The 8600-nt window shown below is 47.3% G+C and overlaps 1 pseudogene; it reads right to left on the bottom strand.

Annotated features, from left to right (window-relative positions):
• Positions 1-2738: 2738 nt before the first annotated feature.
• LOC139167443 (U4 spliceosomal RNA) lies at positions 2739-2853 on the bottom strand (annotated as a pseudogene).
• Positions 2854-8600: the final 5747 nt, after the last annotated feature.

Raw genomic sequence — 8600 nt, 5'->3', positions numbered from 1 at the left:
AGACCGCCTCAAGCTTGGACCTGATTTTAATCAACTTATCCAGGGGCAATCTGGAAGATTGCTCCACTGAATCCAATTCAATACCAAGGAAGGTAATCCTGGTGGCAGGGCCTTCGGTCTTCTCGGAGGCTAAAGGCACCCCCAATTGAGCACAAAGGGCTTCGAAGTCCCGCATCAAAGCAAAGCATTGCTCCGATTGCGCAGGCCCGGCCATCAAGAAATCATCAAGGTAATGAACGACGGACCCCAGGCCACTCCGCCTCCTGAGCACCCACTCCAGGAAGGTACTAAAGCTCTCAAAAAGGGAGCAGGAAATAGAGCAGCCCATCGGCAATGCCCTATCCACGTAAAACCCACCTTCGAAATGGAAGCCCAGCAGCTCGAAGTCGCCTGGGTGAATGGGGAGGAGCCGAAATGCCGACTTAATGTCGCATTTACCCATAAGGGCTCCCACCCCACACTCCCTAACCATAGCCACGGCCGCATCAAAGGATGCGTACCGGACAGAACAAAGCTCGTCAGGAATGAAATCATTCACTGACTCCCCTTTCGGAAAAGACAAATGGTGAATCAACCTAAATTCACCACTCGCCTTTTTGGGGACCACACCTAAGGGGGACACACGAAGATTCGGAAAGGGCGGCTCCGGGAAGGGCCCAAGGACCCTGCCCTCAGCCACCTCCTTTCGAATCTTAGCCCGTACAATGTCTTCATGTCCGACAACCGACCTGAGGTTGTCGGACATGAAGGCCCTCCTAATACTCACATAAGGGATCCTAAATCCCTCGGAGAAGCCCCTCAAGAGCAACTCGGCTCTCGGGCGAGGGTGGTAGTCGAACAACCAACCCTCGAGCACAGACACCCTAATTGGACTGGGCCCCTTTTCCCCCAGCTGGTGGGGGAGGTTTTCCTGGACCCCCGCCCTTCTTCTCCGCCCCTTTCTTGGGGCGGGGACAGACTGAAGCTGCATGGGACCCCCCACAATTCCCGCAGGCATGCTTGTACTTACAAAAGGGACGAAAACACGCCCCTTTTGCAGCAAACTCATGACAAGCGGGCGAGGCCCCCTTGCCAGCCACACCCGGAGTCGCCTTGGCCGGCGAAGCCGCGCCAGGCTCCTCCTCCATAAAGTGCCCACTATCCGTGCGCTCACACCCTTCCTTCCCAGACATATGCGTGGCCCGGAACCACAGGTCCGGGACCACCATATCCCATGGCAAGTTAGGCTCCACCGACATCCTCATACGGAAACCCTTATCATAATGGCGCCAAATGGTGCCCTTATATTCAAAGTGGGCCCTGGCAATCAAGTCTATATACTTAAACATGGCAGAGGCCATGGCCGGCTGCCTTTGGATCACCACAGACCCATAGGTAAGAAAAGCATACAGCCAGGAGCTGAAGCATTTCGTTACCTTGGTCTTCTTTGTTTTCTCTCCCGGAACAATCTCTTTTTCCTGCTTGGGAACCTCCCGGTTCAAAAGCGAAAAAAGATCCACGTATTCACCCCGCCAAATAGCCTCCTTGACCGACGGGTGAAGGTGGCATCCTAGAGGGGTGGACGGCAGCCCGCACGGTATGGCCCCCGCTTTAATACAAGCGAACGGGTCCCATATCGAGTTGGCCGCCACACCAAAAACTCCCGCCCCGTGAGGATAAGGGAAAACCGGGAGCGGGGGCATGACAGGAGGGGCCGGGGGAACCCACCCCCCTGTACCTGGCACCGCAGGTGTCCCCGCAGGGCCCGTCCCGGACAGCGGGGCAGCACCGGCCACCTGCGGCCCCGGAGGGGGAACCGGCGGGGCCCATACCTGCCCGCAGGTGCCCGCGGAGGCCCCCAAAAAACTGGACCCACTCCCGACCCCCGCCGGGGGAAAACCCGGGGCGGGGGGAGGAAGAAAGGACAGTGATGTAGTGTGTGGTGCAGCCTCACCTGCCCCGTACGGGGTTGATGACATCCACGGGGGGCCCAATGCTGCAGGGCCCGGGAAAGCCGCCATAGGCCCTGCCGGGGCCTGTCGTCCGAACGGAGCCATCTGCCCAGCCTGGGCCGCCGCCGGATCTCTCCCCAACGCCGCGGGTACTGGATCGCTGAACGCTCCGGGGACCGCACCGCTCCTCCACTGCTCGAGCTCGTCGAGCCTCTCCAACACCCTGGCCCAAGACATAGCAGGAGAAAGATCAGGTTGAGGGGCAGGAGGCAACGAGACCACCCCCCCCTGGTCAGGGACCACCTCCGCAGTCCCCTCCCTACTGGCCCGAGCCCGGGCAGAAGGCCTAAGGGCCCTCCTGGGGCGCGCCGCTGGCGGAGCCATCGGAGCAGTGGCAGGCCTCTTCTTAGGAGCCATCACAGGTTTTCCCCTAGAATGCTATGAGCCACCAAAACAACCTAGGACCGAACCCCCTGAACGAGTGGCAGGCACGAATCCCCCACCGCAGGGCCCTACCTAGGGCCTGGTTCCAGAAAAAAAGGGGGGGGAAGCCCCTGCTACCCCCACGACCCCTTTATTGTAATATAATATTTATAATTATATTTATATTAATACAGTATTTATTATTCTTTATTGTATTATATTGCTAGTGGCAAGCCTCCCTGTGCAGGCAGGCCTTAAAGGCCTGCAATCCGGCCTCCCAAACAACCACCGCCCAAGACCGGGGGCCCAGACCGAACACCCCCCACCGCGCCCTCCTCCCAGCCAGGAGGAGGTTACCAGTCCCCCTCGGGCCCGAGGGGGATCGCTGAAGACAGCTCCCAAATGAGAGGAGTAAGGCCTCAACGTCGTCTTGAAGCAGGAAAAGTTTTCAATTAGCAATAATCGCGCCTCGGATAAACCTCGTTGGCTACGATACAGCACTTTTCGCCCCCTCGGCAGGCCACAAAATGGCGGCCGCACACGAGGGAGACTCAAAATGGCGGCCGAGCAGCACCAAACAAGTGTCTGCTCAGGCAACCAGGTCCGGGCGAAAAGGCTGTTTCCCGGCCTGCTGCCCCTTAAATAGGGCCAGCAGGCCCCGCCCGGACCCGACGTCATGCCCGGCCACGTGGGCAGGGCATTCCCGGCCGAAATCTCGTCTCGCGAGATTTCGGCCGAAAACAAGATGGCGGCCGCCATCTGAAGGGTCCGAGTCTGCCCGGCCCTTCAGCAACATCGCCGTGGGGCCGGTGAGTCAGCCGGCGTTATTTCATTACCAGTCGGGTGCTTCCCAAGCACCTAGGACTGCGTGATGTAGTGGCGAATTATGTTTGCCGATCCCAGTAAAGCGGCCTTTTGCAATTGACAGATGGAGATTTTGTCAATTACGATGGTTTTCAAATGTCCGCTGAGATATTTTGGTACTGCGCCCAGCGTGCCAAGTACCACTGGGACCACTTTCATTAGCTTAGGCCAGAGTCATTGCAGCTCGATTTTTAGATCTTCGTATTTCACTAACTTCTCTAGCTGCTTCTCCTCAATTCTGCTGTCCCCTGGGATTGCGATGTCGATGATCCATGCTTTCTTTTTCTCCACGATCAAAAGGTCTGGTGTGTTATGCTTCAGAATTCGGTCAGTCTGAAGTCATTATTATTATTATTATTATTATTATTATTATTATTATTATTAACTGGTCAGGTCCCACAGAGTCGGCCTTCTCCAGGTCCCATCAACCAGACAATGTCGCCTGGCGTGGCCTAGGGGAAGGGCCTTCTGTGTGGGGGCCCCAGTCCTCTGGAATCAGCTTCCCCCAGAGATACGCACTGCCCCTATCCCCCTCACCTTCCGTAAGAATCTTAAGACTAATTTGTGTTGCCAGGCTTGGCAATTAGATCTTAAGCCCCCTGGCCTATGCATTTTTATGAGTGGCTGAGGTCTGAGTGTGTACAATTGATTTTTAAAATACTAGGGATTTTAGGTTAGATATTTAGCTAATTAGTCTTCGGAGAGAGGCGGCATAGAAATCCATCCAACCAACCAACCAACAGATATAAATCTAAATGCTGTTGCCATTGCTATATAGCTTATTGGGAAGTACATCAGAGTGCCTACCATCCCCTGTCCTATTGTCTCTCCTATATCTCCTATATCTTCTCTTCTATCCCTATATCTTTTCCTGCTATTCTCTCATAGTTATATTTCACTCCTTTATTTTCTCCTCCATTTCCCCTTTAATACAGTCTACCTGATTATATCCTCTATAACCCTCATTGTGTATTATTGTGTATTGGACAAAACAAATAAATAAAATAAATAAAAGGTAAACCAAGGCAGAACCTAAGGCCAGATTTGGCTATCAAAAGTTTAAGCTTGCAATAAATATTCATTTGGATTCCCTGGATTACCTGATTTCTCACATTTGGCAACTACCCAACTTTGGGGCACAAGCAAATACATTCAGCTTAAAATTTAATTATTTATTTATTTGTTTATTTTGTCCAATACACAATGAGGGTTTTAGTGGGTATATATCTATATACACATAGTAAAATACATGATGAAGGTTATAGAGGAGATACTCATAGTAAAATATATCTAAGAAAGAATAGAAAAGAAGATATAGTAATAGAACATATCAATGAAAGAATAGAAGAAGAGATATAGGAATAGAAGAAAGGTATAGGAGATATAGGAGAGCAATAGGACAGGGGACGGAAGGCACTCTAGTGCACTTGTACTTGCCCCTTACTGACCTCTTAGGAATCTGGATAGGTCAACCGTAGATAATCTAAGGGTAAATTGTTGGGGGTTTGGGGATGACACTATGGAGTCCGGTAATGAGTTCCACGCTTCGACAACAGGGTTACTGAAGTCATATTTTTTACAATCAAGTTTGGAGCAGTTGATATTAAGTTTAAATCTGTTGTGTGCTCTTGTGTTGTTGTGGTTGAAGCTGAAGTAGTCGCCGACAGGCAGGACGTTGCAGCATATGATCTTGTGGGCAATACTTAGATCTTGTTTAAGGCGTCTTAGTTCTAAACTTTCTAAGCCCAGGATTGAAAGTCTAGTCTCATTTCTAGGCTCATTCTGGTCACATTACCCTCCACTGCCTTTCTTTCAAAGCATGCCATTATGTCTTCTTTTTCTAGCCTGCTTCCTATTGACAAGTTCTAATTGCCCAGAGTCCCTCCTCTTTGTTTATAAGTATTCCTTGCATCTCAAAGGGAAAGGCCTCCAGTTTGTACCAGCAATACTTATTTTTCTAATTCAACTGCAACCCCAGGCTGCAAATGTATTAAGGCTACATTCTTAAGCTTATAGTGCTTGAAATAGTGATCATAATCATTCTCCATTAACAGATGCCATTTGTATTGATACCTAAAAACAGAAATATATTATCTGGACTTCTTTATGGATTTCATTTCATGAAGTCAATGTCATAGCTGAAAAAAAAACCCCAAACAGGATATTTAAATGCTGCAATGCTTATTAGCATATCAAGTGTTAACCTGCAGCAAATTTCTTGACTGCTATTTCCTTTTGTTGTTGTTTATCGTCCATCTTAAAAGCCAGAAGCTACCCTCCAATACAATATCTTCACTGTCTGTTCTAAGCTGGTTTCTGTGCCTGTGGGCATTAGTTTGGAGTTCTTTATTTTTAATTGTATTCCAATTTTACTGACTGTGCTCCTTTAACTTTCATGGCTTGGAGCTTCTCTGCAATTTGCATTTCCGGCTATCCGTAGAGGTATCATCAAGCTTGCCCAGATTATGGATATTTCTTTTTTGGTTTTAAAGCAGGCTGCCTTCATATATATAGATGACACATAGGCTGAAGAAATCACCATTTAATATTCAACCCTGTGTCTGCTGACCTGAAGACAGTTCGTTTCACCATGTTGTGTCTGGACTGGGTTTTTGTTTTTGCATAGATTTCAACAACAAGATCATCTTGGATTCCCATTTTCGAGTGATTTTCTGCTGCATGCCATTCAAGGTCATGGTGGAATTGAGCAGCCTATAAATTCAATAATAAATAAATCCTTCTGGTATGTTCCTTAAGATTGAAGATTACCATAAAGCCCTTCAGCCTGCTTTTCTTCGCCATCAGTAGTTGCAACATAAACTAGGATAGCTGTCATATTAAGTGAAGTCTGCAGAATCTAACTGATATTATTCAGCCCTGGAACATATTGTACCTAAGTTCTGTATTTGCGTTATCATTCTTCATTGAAAATAAAGCCATTCTTTCTTTGCTTTGTGTGTCCTTAGTAGTAAGAATTTGCCACTTCTAGTCCATTTTGGGTTGTTAATGCCCAGTATGCCAATTTTGTCCATCTGTCCTTCCTTCCTTCCTTCCTTCCCTCCCTCCCTCCTTTCTTCCCTTCCTCCCTCCCTCCTTTCTTCCTTCCCTCCCTCCATCCCCACATTCTCCTCTTTTTAATGTTTAATTATATTCTATTTGCAGTATACTTCTGACACTCTTTGCTACATTTTTCATTTCCTTCTAATATTTTCTATATTCTTTTCAATATATATTTGCATTAGTGTTTTCATCTTTCACTGCATTGAACTTTCCCCTGTGGAATTTTGTCTTTGCAGCTTTGAGTTTTCTTTTCGGACATTGGCAAGACCAGCGACTAGATGTCAGGAAAACTTTAATCTGGCCACGCCATGATCACCATCAGCACTCTAAACATTCTTCAGCATTTCCTCAGCAGAATGTTGAATTCTACCAGACCTAAAACAACCATCATCTGGAACTATATTGTAAATCATTTTATATTTTCAATCCATGTGGTTTTCTCAGTAAAAATGTAAGAGTAGTTTACCAAGGTCATTTCTTGGGGAGCATAAATTGATTCCTTTTGGTCACTAAAATGATCATCTGTCTCTAGCATCGTCTTACAACACAGCTGCCCCAAGTAGCTGTTTGGTACTTTGGGTGAGCAGCTCAGTTGACCTTCATACCTTGGATGACCCTAAAGCATGAGTAATAGTACTCAGACTTGTATACCTCTTCATGGTGCTTTATAGCCCACTTGAAGCAATTTACAGAGTCAACATATGTTTGTACAAGTCCCTTATCAGTTCTGTAATACTTAGCTTGCAGCTGTGAGGCAATTCACAGTCTTTCTTCTTTCACAAAGTGAAACACACTTTGCTCTGGTTTAGTTTCAAAGTGGGGAAAAATCAGCACACAAAAGGTCAAAGTCAGTAAAGCAGTCACGAAACACAATGATCAGATAATCCTCCACAATGGCCAAACCCACAGGCTACTATTTATAGCAGCCTCACTAATTACCACAGCCCCACCCAACCACAGGTGGCCTAATTTTCTTTGATAATAATCTCTCAGTTGTTGTTGCCTATGCATCGCTCTCCGCATGTGTGGCTGTATCATTAACTCTTGTTCTGAATCCAAGGAGGAGCTAGATAATTGATCTCCTTCTGAGCTGCCACACTCTCCTCCTCCCTGTCACTCATGTCTTCTTGGTCAGAGGAGCCTTCATCAGCAGATTCCACCGGGGACAAAATAGGCCTGCAGCATGTGGATGTCTCCCCTACATCCACAGTCCTTGGGGCAGGAGCAGGGCCAGAGCTAACCACAACACCCAACAATCTGGGTCCTCATTTTACTGACCTCAGAAGGATGGAAGTCTGAATCAACTTTTGAGCCAGTCCAGATCAAACTTCCAGCTATGGGCCACGTTAGCCCATAATACAACATTCTAACCACTCTGCCACCATGAAGAAAGTAGATACTTGTGGAATGCGGTCGAAATGTTCTTTGTTAGAATAAGTTAGAGATAGAGCTTAGACCTAGAATAACTTTATTGTCACTTTGAATGTACACTGATTGACGTGCATTAAAATCAATTTTTGTTGCATACAGCTCTCCAAGGGTCACCATTTCCAATATACACTAGGCATAAACAAACAAACATCGAATTATGCATATACTCACCTTTATTATATGACACTATATAGAGCGCTGGTGAGACCCCATTTGGAATACTCTGTTCAGTTCTGGAGACCACACCTACAAAAAGATATTGACAAAATTGAACGGGTCCAAAGACGGGCTACAAGAATGGTGGAAGGTCTTAAGCATAAAATGTATCAGGAAAGACTTAATGAACTCAGTCTGTATAGTCTGGAGGACAGAAGGAAAAGGGGGGACATGATCGAAACATTTAAATATGTCAATGGGTTAAATAAGGTTCAGGAGGAAAGTGTTTTTAATAGGAAAGTGAACGCAAGAACAAGGGGACACAATCTGAGGTTAGTTGGGGGAAAGATCAAAAGCAACATGAGAAAATATTATTTTACTGAAAGAGTAGTAGATGCTTGGAACAAACTTTCAGCAGATGTGGTTGGTAAATCCACAGTAACTGAATTTAAACATGCCTTTTCTCAACAGTTGATCAGCACCCATTCGCCTAGCTACCCAGCCTGAGGCAGGGGGCGACCCAGGAAGGAGAGCGCAGGAAACGCGAAGCAAATTGTCACCCCGAGAGAGACAATGGTGAGGTGGTAAGTCGAGGTCTTAACAGTTCACTTGAACGATGATGATCATTCAAGCCACTCCCACCTGGTCACATGGCTGGCAAGCCACACCTACCCAGTCACATGACCATCAAGCCACACCCACAAAATAAGCCACACCATCAGTGTGACAGTAAAA

This window comes from Erythrolamprus reginae, chromosome 4 (genome assembly GCF_031021105.1).
Source record: "Erythrolamprus reginae isolate rEryReg1 chromosome 4, rEryReg1.hap1, whole genome shotgun sequence".
Lineage (NCBI taxonomy): Eukaryota > Metazoa > Chordata > Lepidosauria > Squamata > Dipsadidae > Erythrolamprus > Erythrolamprus reginae.
This window is presented reverse-complemented; position numbering and strand designations above follow the sequence as displayed.